The sequence below is a fragment of the Caloenas nicobarica genome, chromosome 29, assembly GCF_036013445.1.
Source record: "Caloenas nicobarica isolate bCalNic1 chromosome 29, bCalNic1.hap1, whole genome shotgun sequence".
Classification (NCBI taxonomy): Eukaryota; Metazoa; Chordata; class Aves; order Columbiformes; family Columbidae; genus Caloenas; species Caloenas nicobarica.
In genome coordinates, this window is record NC_088273.1 from 2,219,290 (window position 1) to 2,233,506 (window position 14,217).

Here is a 14,217-nt window from a genome sequence, read left to right on the forward strand (position 1 = left end):
GATGCGGGGGCCATCCAGTCCAGCCCACAGGACTGGGCTTTTCCTTGTATGTGAAAGGATCTGTGCTGAGGGCCCCTCAGTGGCCTCCTGGGGGAGGACATAGCCCTTGGGCATGATCCAGCTTGTCTGTGTCCTCCCCACCTGATTGAAGTTCCTCCCCAGACATCTGTGGGCTGCTTCTGCACCAGGTAAAATGGGGGATGTTGACCCATCCTTATACTTTTCTTTCTACTCTCATTTAAAATCTACTTCTTCATTCCATTAGATCTTATTAAAGAAGGCATTATCCATTTTACATGTACGTTATAATGGCTATGTATATTTAATTTCTCTGGTTTTATACATACGTATATATCTATATATAATGTGTATACTCTTATACACATGTACAGAGGCATATATACATTTTAAATACCATATTTATTCATAAATAAAACAAAATAAAATAAAATAGAACAAAAAAGTAAAAATACTGGCTGCTCATGGCTTGGACAGGCATACTCCTTGCTGGGTAAAGAACTGGTTGCAGGGCTGGGCCCAAAGAGTTGTGAACAGAGTCAGATCCAGTTGGTGGCTGGTCATGAGTGGTGTTCCTCAGGGCTCAGTATTGGGGCCAGTTCTGTTTAATCTCTTTATCAATGATCTGGACAATGGGATCAAGTGCACCCTTAGTAAGTTAGCAGATGACACCAAGTTGGGTGGGAGTGTTGATCTGCTGGAGGCTGGGAAGGCTCTACAGAGGGATATGGACTGGATGAAATGATGGGCTGAGGCCAGTTGCCTGAGGTTCAACAAAGCCAAGTGCCAGGTCCTGCACTAAAGTCATAACACCACCAGGTAACGCTACAGGCTCGGAGAGGAGCAGCTGGAAAGCTGCCTGGTGGAAAAGGACCTGGAGCTGTTGGTCGACAGTGGCTGAACCTGAGCCAGCAGTGTGCTCAGGTGGCCAAAAAAGGCCAATGGTATCCTGGCTGGTATCAGCACTAGTGTGACCAGCAGGACTAGAGAAGCGATAGTTCCCCTGTCCTGGCCACTGGTGAGGCTGCAGCTCGAATCCTGGGGTCAGTTTTGGGCACCCTACAGCAAGAAAGACTTTGAGGTGGTGGAGTCAGTTAAGAGAGGGACAACAAAGTTGATGAAGGGTCTGGAGCACAAGTCAGATGGGGAGCAGCTGAGGGAGCTGAAGCTGTTTAGCCTGGAGAAAAGGAGGCTGAGGGGAGACCTTATTGGTCTCTGCAACTACCTGACAGGAGGTTGTAGTGAGGTGTGGGTCAGTCTCTTTTATCCAGGTAACAAGTGATAGAACAAGAGGAAATGGCCTCAAGTTGTGCCAGGGAATGACTGGGTAATAGAAAAAATTTCTTCATGAAAAGGATTTTTGGGCATTTGAACTGGCTGCTCAGGGAAGTAGTTGAGTCACCATCCCTGGAGGGTTTTAAAAGACATGTAGAAATGGGGCTTAGGGACATGCTTTAGTGGTGGACTTGGCAGTGTTGGGTTTATGCCTGGACTCTATCATCTTAAAGGTCTTTTCTGACCTACATGATTCTATGATTCCATTATTCTATTATTTTATGATTCTTCTGTGCTTGTACCTACACACAAATACAGATTTTCTCATATAAAAAGACAGATGACAGATATCTGATAAGATCAGTGCAAATTTGGCCATCCCAAATGGGCACATTACACTGAAGCTTTTTACCCTGCTTTTCTCCATCAGGCAAGTGTCGCCAAAACCTCAGAGGGGGATTCACTCTGTGCCAAGAGTAAGAAGTGGCATGGACAGTTATTGGCAGGGAGCTTTTGGGGCCCTGGGCTGTGTAAGACAAAAATAAAGTGTTTCGAATGCTGTAGGTTTCCATATGATGGAAATGTTGAGAACATTTTTTTTTTGTTTTAAGCAATAAAAAATAGAATGAAAGATGTAGAGTGAAAGACAAGTCTTATTGCAGATTTAGGCTTCAAATATATCTGGTGTTGTTAACCTCCTTCCTTTGTTTTGCCTTGTTTTACTATACTGGTCTCCGGGGGATTTTATGTTCTGCCTTTGTTTGCAAAGGCAAGTGATCATAACGTTGGGCTGGGATGCAGTTACAGGGACAGGGGTGGGTGGTGCCAGTGTAGGTGCCCTGAGACCCTCTGCCCAGGCTCCAGCTGCAGCTTCCGAGGGGCTCTGGTCTCCAGCAGGTTCTCTGTGACAGCGACCAGTCCAGACATAGACTGCAGAGACACTGGCTCCTCTGGAGGTGGCCCTGGATACTTGTGGTCAGGCAATGGAGCTCGCCCTGAAAATGCGAGACATTTGCAGACGTCTTTAAAAGCAGGAGCAGGAAATCATCAGCTGAAAACATTAAATACTTTAAATAAAATATCAGTGTTTTCCCTTGAGATCAAAATGAGGCTTTTCAGCATGTGCATTTAGAGCAAGAGGAGAACTTCTCATCTTCCACTAGATTTGCCTTGCCAGCACTCTCTCTGTTAGGCTGTGCATCTGATTTCCCTCATCTTTCATGTATTTCCACCCATCCTAACTAAACTGACCATGTCTGAAGTCACATTTCCAGCAACTAATCTACACACAAGCACTTGCGATTGCTCTCTGGATTTCCCTTCCCCTTACTCTTTGATCACTCAGACATCTCTCAACAATCCAGTTGCTGCTTTCAGCTTCAAGGAGTTAAAAGCTTCCTTGTCTTTCGGTAGTCTGTCTAATTCTGTCTTTAGCCAACTCTTTTATTGTGTTTATTTTGTAATTCATTTCTGCCTAAAATATTTTCTCATGGTTATGCCTTGTGAATGGTGAATCTCATTGGTGGCAGTTTGTCCTTGGCATACAGTTGAGGAGTGTGTTTTCTTTTAATCATGAATCTTATCAGTTTTATTTTGTTTGTTCAAAAGGAAAGAAAAGTCCCTCTTTGCCTGTGTGCAGCCAGGTCTCCAAGGAGAGCAGGTGGGAGCTGCTGCAAAGGAGCTGGAACATCCAGCTGCAGACTGCAGTGGAGAAGACTGGGGTAAGGAAAAGGGATGCAAGTGCCAGGTGGCCAATGAGAGAAATGATGGGGTTGGGGAGGTGAGGAGCAAGGTTGTCCACACAGTGTCAGACCTCAAGCGTCAGACCTTCTCCAACCAGTCCAGACCTCCACAGGAGAGACCCTGGATCGATATAATACTGATAGAATATTTTCTTTAAACGGAAAAATTAAAGAAATACACCCTTTAAAATAGAAAGACGCTTTTATTAGAAGCTTTTTGAAATCTTTCTACATAGTTACACCAAGAAAACTCTCTAATTCACTGTACAAGAGTAGAAGACAATTACAAGAAGAGACATGGTTTCTTAGAGTTTTGTTCCGTGTAATGAGCCCCATGGTGCATTTGGTGCTGAGTCCTTGAAACTCACTGAGGTGCTGAGAGGAGATTGCACAAACCTTGCCAGAAGTCAAAGTCAGAAGAGAAAAGTACTATGTACCTTGAAGTATTAATGAGTTCCACTGAGGGCGTGTACCAGCAAAGCCTCCCCAGGGACTCGTTAGAGCAGAGAATTGGAGGCCATGATGGCAGATAAACAAAGGGTCATGTGCAGGCAGCTGAGGTGCTGAGAAAAGCCTGGTTTTGTTGGATGAAGCAGAGAGGCCAAGGCCTGACCCCCAGTCCCTGGGAAGGCAGATCCTGTCCCTCACCCATTGCTCAGGGCTCTTCCTGGGGCAGGGGGATGTGGGCTGTGTGATGCTGAGTGAAGGACAATGGTGTGACAGTTCCCAGCCTTCCTGGGGGTGTGCAAGGAGGCCATGAGGTGCCCCAGTGCCTGAGGACAACATGATGATTGCCATAGCCAAGGGGACAAAGACTTGGGTTCCCTTGGTTACATCCAGCCTTGCCAGTGCCCTTTGCCATCTCCACCACAGGTTGTCCTACACTGTCCCACAGCTGCTTCTCTTTCCCTGCAGGCTGTAGACACCCATCTCGTTTCCTCCCCTTGCTCTCACCCTGGTGTTTCCATACATTGACTGATGTGTCTCCACTCTCATGCTCTGTTCCTTGAAACACAAGGTGGTGGACTGATCTCACGCTCCTTCTGGATGATTTCTTGTACCACAACACTACTCTTTGAGTGATATTTCTTCCTCCTCATGTTCCAAACTGTGCTGTGTGGCAGTGTTTCTCTCCTCTGCTGTAGACAGGAGGACCCTGAAAACTACTGACCTGTCAGCCCCTTACCTGTGCCTGGGAAGATCATGGAACAGATCCTCCTAGAAGCAGTGCTAAGGCACAAGGAGGACAGGAAGGTGATTTGAGACAGCCAGCATGGCTTCACCAAGGGCAGGTCCTGCCTGACTAACTTGGTGGCCTTCTACGATGGAGTAACGACATCAGTGGACAAAGGAAGGGCTATGGATGTCATCTACCTGGACTTTGACATGGTCCCTCACGACATCCTTCTCTCTGAATTGGAGAGGATTTGATGGCTGGACTGTTTGGTGAGTGAGGAACTGGCTCAATGTTTACTCCCAGAGAGTGGTGGTCAATGGCACAATGTCTGGATGGACACTGGTGATAAGTGGTGTCCCTCAGGGGTCCATACTGGGATCACTACTGTTTAGTATCTTCATCAGTGACATAGTGGGATCAAGTGCACCCTCAGCAAGTTTACAGATGACACCAAACCGAGTGGAGTTCCTGATACATGTTAGGGAAAGAAGGCCATCCAGAGGGACCTGGATAAGCTCGAGAAGTGGGTTCATGTGAGTGTCCTGAGGTTCAAGAAGGCCAAACACAAGGTCCTGCACCTGGATTGGGGCAACCCCCCACTATCAATACAGGCTGGGGGATGAAGGGATGGAGAGCAGCCCTGACGAGAAGGACTTGGGGATACTGGTGGGTAAAAGACCGGACAGGAGCTGGCAAAGTGCGCTTGCAGCCCAGAAGGCCAAACATATCTTGGGCTGCATCCAAAGGAGCATGAGCAGCACATCAAGGGAGGGGATTCTGCCCCACCGTGGTGAGAACCCACCTGTAGTCCTGCATCCAGCTCTGGGGTCCTTAGTACAGGAAAGACATGGACCTGTTGGAGAGGGGCCACAGCAAGGTCACCAAGATGATCAGAGGGATGAAACAGCTCTGCTGTGAGGACAGGCTGAGAGAGTTGGTGTAGTTCAGCCTGGAGAACAAAAGGCTCCAGGGAGACCTTATTGTCAGCTTTCTATACCTTAATGAGGCCGAGAAGAATGATAGGGACAGACTTTTTAGCAGGGCATGTTGTGATAGGACAAGGGGTGATGGTTTTGAACTAGAAGAGGAGAGATTCAGGTCAGACATGAGGAAGAAATTTTTTACAATGAGGGTGATGAAACAACTGCACTGATTGCCCAGAGAGGTGGTGGATGGAGACATCCGTGGAGACATTCAAGGCCAGGCTGGATGGCACTCTGAGCAACCTGATCTGGGTGAAGATGTCCCTGCTCATGTCAGGGGGGTTGGACTAGACGACCTGTGAAGCTCCCTTCCAACACTCTCTATGATTCTATGATTCCTACCTCAAAGGATAGCTCCACCGTATGGGAACCTCCGTTCAGGTAGTTCTAGACAGCAATAAGGTCTCCCCCCAGCCTCTTTGTCTCCCTTGAAGAATAGAATCGTAGGATCATAGAATCATTTCAGTTGGAAGAGACCATTAATGTCATCGAGTCCAACCACAACCTAACTCTAGCACTAAACCATTTCCCAGAGAACCTCATCTATACATCTTTTAGACACCTTCAGGAATGGTGACTCAGCCATTTCCCTGGGAAGCCTGTTCCACTGCTTCACAAACTTTTCCATGAAGAAATGTTTCCTAATATCAATTCTGAACCTTCTCTGGCACAAGCTGAGGCCATTTCCTCTCATGCTATCACTTGCTACTCATGAGAACACTAACATCCTCCATGCTACAACCTCTTTTCAGATACATGTTGAGAGCAAAAAGGTCTCCCCACAGCCTCCTTTTCTCCAGGCTAAACACTCCCGGGTCCCTCAGCTGCTCCTCAGAAGACTTGTGCTCCAGACCCTCAACAGCCTTGTACCCTTCTCTGCACTCACTCCAGCACCTCAAGGTCTTTCCTATAATGAGAGGCCCAAAACTGAACTGAGGATTCGAGTTGTGGCCTCACCAGCGCCAAGTACAAGGGGATGATCGCTGCCCCGGTTCTGCCCACTACACTATTCTTGATGCACACCAGGAGGCCATTGGCCTTTTTGGCCACCTGGGCACATGCTGGCTCATGTTCAGCTGCTGTTGATCAACACTCCCAGGTCTTTTCTGACAAGCAGCCTTCCAACCGCTCTTTCCTGAGCCTGTAGTGTTGCAGGGGGTTGTTATGACCCAAGTGCAGGCCATGGCACTTGGCCTTGTTAAAGTTCAGACAATTGGACTCAGCCTAATGAACCAGCAGCTCCACATCCCCCTGTTGACCCTTCCTGTCGTCTTGTCCAGCAGGTCAGCACTCCCACCCAACTTCGTGTCATCTGCAAACTTACTAACGGTGCACTCGATCCCCTCATCCAGATCATTGATAGAGAGATTGAACAGAACTGGCCCCAGTACTGAGCCCTGGGGAACACCACTCGTGATTGGCCACCAACTGGATTTGGCCCATTCACCACAACTCTTTGGACCCTCCTTGTGGTCCAGTGTCTGAGCAGATAAAACTAAGCTGGTTTCATCAAATTCATCTAATAGATTTCCGTTCAAGGGTTTGAGTGGAGAAACGTTTCCCAGAGGAGCTGCTGTATTTACACTGGTGCATTTTATACCTCTGCTTCTGCCTTTTTTTTTTTTTCTTCCTCTGTGTATTCTTCCTTGAAAGAGCTCCCCAAGGAAAAGATTCATGGAATCCTACAATAACGCGGGTTGGAAGAGACCCCTGAACACCATCTCTGTCCCACTGACCTTTATTGCACCTCAAGGAATAGCTGATAGCATTTGTGCTCACTTGGGTTCATCTCACCACATGCACACCATGGACATGCACGTGATGTGTATGGTTACAACTCATCTGTACAACGAAAACATGGACTTTTGACCTAGTATTTCATAGAATCCTAGAATGTCCTGAGCTGGGAGGGACCCACAAGGATCATTGAGTCCAACTCCTGTCCTTGCACAGGACAACTCCACATTTCATACCCTGTGTCTGAAGGCATTGTCCAGTCTCTTCTTGAACACTGTCAGGCTTGGGGCCGTAGCCATCCATAACCTCCTCTTGGCCCAGGACCTGACCAGTTATAAGTATCCTTGTTTTATGAATTTGATGAAATCTATTTGCTACTAATGGAGAATGAGAGAAGGGAGAAACATTCTTCACAGGAAGTGCCATATTTGTGTTCACACATTTTAGATCTCCTCCTCTGCCTGTTTATTTTTTTTTTCTTCTTCCTACATATGTTCAGTTTTCAAAAACCTCTCGAAGGTAAAGATTCATTGAATCCTAGAATAACTCAGATTTGAAGAGAGCCCTGAACATCATCTTGTTTGACTCCCCTGCTCAAGGCAGGGTCAACCAGGTGAGGTTACTCAAGGCTTCTGCCCAGCTTTGCATCATCCTTAAAAGAGATGCAAGTGCACTCGTCCCATCATACAGGGGGAGAAAAAGACATTCAACAGTGTTTGCCCAATGCTGGTCACTGAGAGATGTCACCAGTAACTGGTTGCACAGAAATATTTGTACCTTTCATATCATCTGTGCTCAATCATTCAGCCAAGTTGCCACCCAATGTCCACTTCTTCAGCCCAGACAGCACCCATCTGGCTATAAGGACACCATGGGAGACCAAGTCTGAGGCCTTGCAAAACTCCATGTACACGACATACCTTCCTTTTCCCTGCACATTTTGCTTCAGCAATCCCTTTCTTGTCCTTCAAGTGCTGGCAAATGGCTGCAGGAGGACGTGTCCAATCCCCTTCCCAGGGACAGAGGCAGGCTGACCAACCTGCAGTTCTCCCAATTCTTGTTCCTGCCATTCTTGAAGATGGCTTTGATGTCTGTGTTTTCCAAGGACACCAGAATCTCTCTGGTTTCTCTGGTGTTTTTGAGAGCATAATCCAGAATCACGGGCAAGTGTGACATAGCAGAAAGGAGCACTTGCAATGAGCCTGTCCAAGGCGGCTGAGATCAGTCTCACTGATACAGTGGAGTGTGTGCCTGGAGTCACACACAGAAATGTCAGGGTTCTGTCAGTTGTCCACATCTGAGCTGACCTCATGGACTCCTTATGCACCCAGGCATGCTCAGAGACAGAGGTAGGAGTCACAGTGTCTCTCTGACTCCCGGTTGCCACTCCCAAAGGACGGGAGACACCTCAGCCCTGCGGTGTGTCACCCTGTTCTGCACTCATCTGAGATGTCCCATGACATGAGGAATGGACAGTTCAAGCAATCACATCCCGGTGCAGCACTCAGGTGATTTCCCATGGGGTGTTCCTCTCAACATGAAGTGACATCAAGACCTCCTCTGTGCCACAAGCCTTCATGGAACCCTAAGGAATAGTTGCTGGTGTTTGTGCTTACTCGCATTCATGTCACCTCACGTATATGACGTGCGTGCTCACATCTCATCTGTACAATGCAAACATGGACGGCTGAACTACCCATTCAGTGTCCATCCATGGAGGGAAGAACAACCTCTGTGGGTGAGAGGCCAGTGCAGGAAATGGTGGTTGTGAGGGGCCAGTGCATGATGATTGACCTGAGGCTCCTTCCCAAGGGGTGTCCAGTGCACACGGGCACAGCCCAGCCCCTGCTCTGCTGGTCCTGCAGGTCTCTGGCAGGAGGCCTGGCTGTGAGAGGACACTGCTGTGTGCCCAGCCCTGCACACACACACTGTGCAGCTGCACAATGGTGTTTCATCTGTGGGCCACTTTTGTAGGCATATGCTTGAGAGAAACTTTGCAAGAAGATATAAACCATCATGCACTGCCCTGAGGAGATGACCGTTCTTTCTGGAAAGGCTGTTCTGAGGCCAGCTCTGTCACAGCAGTGCCCATTGCCTGTCCCTGCCTGCGCTCACAGGACTGACACACAGCAGGACGGTGACCAAGCTGCCAGAGCACTCAGGCCTTGCACCAACACAAGGGATGAGAAGGAGAGTGTGGGAGTGGAACGAGAACAGCTCTGGAAGACCAAGGGCTGCTGCTCCCTGGCAGCGCTGCCAGGCTGGGACTCTGCTCCTCTCCACTAATGCAGACAGAAACTGTCATTGCAGCTCCAAAAAGGCCTTAAAAGGAGATCTCAGGGGGAAACCAAACCAAAACAAAACAGTGCAGGGCCCTTTATTTTTTTTTTAAACAGAGAGAAAATGGCTACTCATTTCCATAGACAGTCAGAAAAAAGAGGCAGACAGTGAATAAGGGATGAGAACATTATCACAAAACACCACCACCATGACAGCAACAAAATAAGAATGGCTGAGCCTGCAATGAGTTACACTATAACTTCTATGCAGACAATGACAATTTGTTGTTGTTTGTTATTGAAAACGTCCAGTTATCAGTTTCCACACTGAATCCTGGAGCTCCTGGTTCCTCATGCTGTAAATGAGGGGATTCACTGCTGGAGGCACCAGTGAGTAGACAACTGCCATCACCACGTCCAGCCATAGGGAAGAGATGGAGGGGGGTTTCAGGTAGGCGAATATGCCAGTGATGACAAACAGAGAGACCACAGCCAGGTGAGGCAGGCAGGTGGAAAAGGCTTTGTGCCGACCCTGCTCAGAGGGAATCCTCAACACAGCCCTGAAGATCTGCACATAGGACACCACAATGAAAACAAAACATCCCTCAAAAAAAAAAAGCACTAAACATGAGAAGCCCAGCTTCCCTGCGGTGGGCATCTGAGCAGGAGAGCTTGAGGATCTGGGGGATTTCACAGAAGAACTGACCCACAGCATTGCCCTCACACAGTGGCAGTGAAAATGTATTGGCCGTGTGCAGCAGAGCATTGAGAAACCCAGTGGCCCAGGCGGCTGCTGCCATGTGGACACAAGCTCTGCTGCCCAGGAGGGTCCCGTAGTGCAGGGGTTTGCAGATGGCAATGTAGCGGTCATAGGACATGATGGTGAGAAGAAAAAACTCTGCTGAAGCTAAAAAGAAAAACAGGAAGAGTTGTGTAGCACATCCTGCATAGGAAATGACCCTGGTATCCCACAGAGAGTTGGCCATGGATTTGGGGAGAGTGGTGGAGATGTAGCCCAGGTCGAGGAGGGAGAGGTTGAGCAGGAAGAAGTACATGGGGGTGTGGAGGTGCTGGTCACAGGCTATGGTGGTGATGATGAGGCCGTTGCCGAGGAGGGCAGCCAGGTAGATGCCCAGGAAGAGCCAGAAGTGCAAGAGCTGCAGCTCCTGTGTGTCTGCGAACGGCAGGAGGAGGAACTGGGTGATGGAGCTGCTATTGGACATTTGCTGGTTTTGGGCATATGGGCTCTGTTCAGAAAAAGAAAAAGCAACATGAAATTAGGACAGAGTCCTCCGAGCTAAGCCACATGATTTTTCATAGGCATCACCCCAATTTAAATGCATTTCCTTTCTCTGATGTGTTATGGCTGAGTGTGTGGTGAGGAGCAGGACCTTTGCCCGTGTACTGCCAAGCAGCCAGCTTTGCTCTGCTGCAGTGGGGACATGGGGGGAGCTGGTTTGTGACACCTCTGACGTTCTCAAGGAATGGCAGATGTAATCCACCTTCAGTGAAAAACCTCAATATCTGTGCTCATGACTCTCAAAGTCTTGGGCTGCAGAGGAGACAATTAGCATGTTTTTATAAATATTTGATCTGTGTTTTTTAATTTTCCACCACCACATCAGGTGATTGGGGTTTTTTAGGGGTAGAAAGCCTCATTTCTGTGATTGAAAATGTGAAGAGTCTTGAGGCGAGACAGGCAAAAAGGCTCAGCTTTCTCTGGCTCTGTGCAGTCAGACAGCAGATGTGTCCATCAGGATTTTACTCATCTGTCCAGCTTTAATGGAAATGTGCAATACCTGCACTCATGATTCTGTAGAGAGTGGGCTGCAGAGTAGAGACATAGCATGTCTTTATAAATATTTCATCTGTATACTTTATTTTCCGCCACCATATCTGATAAGGGGGAGAAATCCTAATTTTTATGAGGGAAAATGTGAAAAGTCTTGAGAGAGGGCAGGCAAAATGGCTCAGTTTTCTGTGGCTCAATGCTTAGTCCGGAGAGCAGCAGTGTCCATCAGTCTTTCACTCATCTGTCCTGTGCTTTTGCTTGTGCTACCTTGAAAATGACATCAGACACAAATTAATCTAATTAATACAAAAAACTGGACTCACACTGGAGCAGGGGAGCCCTTTTAGAAAGGGCAGATCTGCAAACTCTTCTCTGTCCCAGCCCAGAGATGAAGATATGATGGAGAGAGCAGGACACGACCCCTCACCCAGAGAAGCAAAGGACTCTGGCAGGAGAGTGCGGACCCCAAGGAAAGGCTCAGCACTCCTGGCATCCTACAGCAGAGCTGGGCCTTTCTGGGGGCAGCTGGTGAGCCCAGCAGGACAGGCAGAGCAGAGTCAGGGCTCCTGGAGATGGGATGTGCTAAAGGGACAGTCCGATCATTGCCCAGCAGACAACCCCCAGCAGCCACCTGCAGAGCAGGAGCAAAAGAGCTCCTGACCAGCCCCTGCTCTGCTGCCTGGAGCTGTCCCTGCCTGCAGCTGTGTCTCTGTGCCCAGGTCTCCTCCTGTCAGTGTCACAGACCCCATCCCAGCCGCTGTGTGCTCAGCTCTGCCCTGCAGACCCCTCCCAGCAGCCGGGCACTGCCCAAGGGCAGCTCCGTGTGGGCCGGCTCTGGTGGGAACGTCAGACCAACAATAATGAGCATGGAAAAGTCATCCTGATGCTGTCTGTATGCCAGGGTGTGTTGATTTCTGATACTCACAGGTTTATTCACTGCTAAGAGTAACAGATTTGGAATTTCAGTGCCTCCTCCTGAACTGAGATGTTAATTTCCATGTGCCATTGGCCACATAGACAACCCAGATTATGATAGAATAGGATCCTTCCCTTTCACAGAGCCCTTCTCTTGCTGTGCTTCTTTAAAAGCCTCCTGAGCATGTTATAAAGTGATCTGGAGCTGTAAGCAGCCCTGACACACGCAGCACCCACTTCATAGCACGACCCTGCCCAGCCAGAGGTTGCTTCTTCCCCACACAGCTTCTCCCCACAGCACGGTGGGGATCTCCCGGGCAGGCTGAGCGCTGACCCTGGCAGGCGGCAGAGTCCCTGCCCCGGCACAGCCCTGGGGTGCAGGGACCCTGCTCTGCAGGACAGCCCTGGGCACCCCTGGGTGCTCCCCAAGCTTCACGTCTGTCCAACATTGCCTGACAAGAGGCCCCTTCAGACAGATACGAAAAGCTGTGGCTGTTCCAGTTTTAGGAGATGCCTCCAGGAGCTACAGCTGCATTGCCCTGCACCCAGAGACTTACCGTGTCAAGGGCTGCAAACAGTTCTCCTCCAGTGAGCTCTCAGTCATCCTCCCCATCCTGACCACCTTTAATCTCTCTCTGCCTTGCTCGTCTCCCTGAGATCCCCAGGCAGAGCCCTCAGCCCTGCTGCGCTTTGCAGAGGAGCTGCTCCTGGGCAGAGCTGTCTCTCTGCAGCGCTGCCGCTTGCCATGAGCTCCCTCTGTCCCAGGAGCCCAGCCCAGCTCAGCAGCACAGGAGCAGCCCCAGGCACTTTAATGACCCCTCTGGTGGCTTTGGTGCTGAGTCCATGAGCCTCACAGCCTGAGAGGAATTGAAGAAACTTCTCAAGAAGTCAAAGTCAGATTCAGACTCCAAAGTTTCTTGTAATGTTAATGGGTCCCACTGAGGGACACTACTGAGAAACCATCCCCAAGGTCTGTGTAGAGCAGAAAACTGGAGCCAGAAATGGCAAGTCACTAAAAGCAAAGTACAGGTGGCTCTGATGCTAAGTACACCTGGATGTGTTTCATTAACCAAAGGGCCAATCCCTGACCCCCAGACCATGGGAAATCAGATCCCATCCCTCCCACGTTGCCCAGGGCTCTTCCTGCGACAGTGTGATGTGGGGCTGTGCAAGGCCAAGGGCAGGACTATTGTCCAACACCTGCCAGGTTCCTGGCTGGGGACAAGGAGGCCATGAGGCCCCCGTGCTGTAAGGACAAGGTGTCTCCTCACAGGCATCAGAGGTGGAGACAACAGCCATCGCTAAGGGGATAAGGAGCTCATGTCTGTTGGGGGCTTTCAGCCTCTTTACATCCCTTGACCATCTCCACAACAGCCTGTCCTATGCTGTGGCATCACCTGCACCTCTTTCCCTGCAGGCTGGAGACATCCCTCCTGCTACCCCACCTTGCTCTTGTCTGAGCATCTTCCTTCCTTTGCTGATCTCTCTCCATCCTCCCCAGCTGTTCCTTGAAGCACAAAGCCTTGGGCTGATGCAGACTCCCTCTGGGTGACCTGCTTTACCACAGCACTGCCCTTCCACTCACATTCCTTGCTGCTTATGTTCGGCCTGGACCTCGCCAGCTGCACTGTGTGCCATTATTTCTTTCTCGTGCTGTTTCCCACTATGAAGAAAACCTCCACCTCTGAAACCACCCTTCAAGCACTCTCAGGCTTCTCTCCTATTACTGCAGCCTCCCCAGCACTGCTCACTTCTCCTTGTTCAGTTTCAGAACTTTCTGATGGGCGAATGCCAGATTTTCTCAAGGTCTGGACTCTCCCTTGACTGAAGGTCCATTTGCTCAGCTGTTAATGTTTGCATGTGGATGGCTTATCCTGATGAGGGTGTCTCTCCTAAGACGACAGCATGAGGAGTTACAGGACACAGAGAGTGGAATTTTGCCTTCATGTGGGAGAGCATTTGGAATGCATGGAGACAATGTCAGCTGAACGTTGAGGAGTCAGCATGAGAGGGCAGAACAAAATGGGCTATGTTGTGGTGACTGGACATCAGCTACAGGCTCCCTGATCAGGAAGAGGAATTAGATGAGGCCTCCTTCAGATAAATGAAAGAAGCCTCATGTTTCCAGGCCTCATGTTTCCTTGTTGCAGACCTAAGATATCCCAATATCTGCAAGGTACCAGGCATCCAGGAGGGTTTTGGAGCTCATTGACAACATCTTCCTGACACGGGTGACTGAGGGATCAGTGAGGTGAGGTGCCCTGTGGGACTTCACACCTACAAACCAGAAAGAGTTGGT

The 14,217-nt window shown here is 49.3% G+C and overlaps 1 pseudogene; it reads right to left on the minus strand.

The window, feature by feature from the left end:
• Positions 1 to 9,506: 9,506 nt before the first annotated feature.
• On the minus strand, positions 9,507 to 10,434 carry LOC135999699 (olfactory receptor 14A16-like; annotated as a pseudogene).
• Positions 10,435 to 14,217: the final 3,783 nt, after the last annotated feature.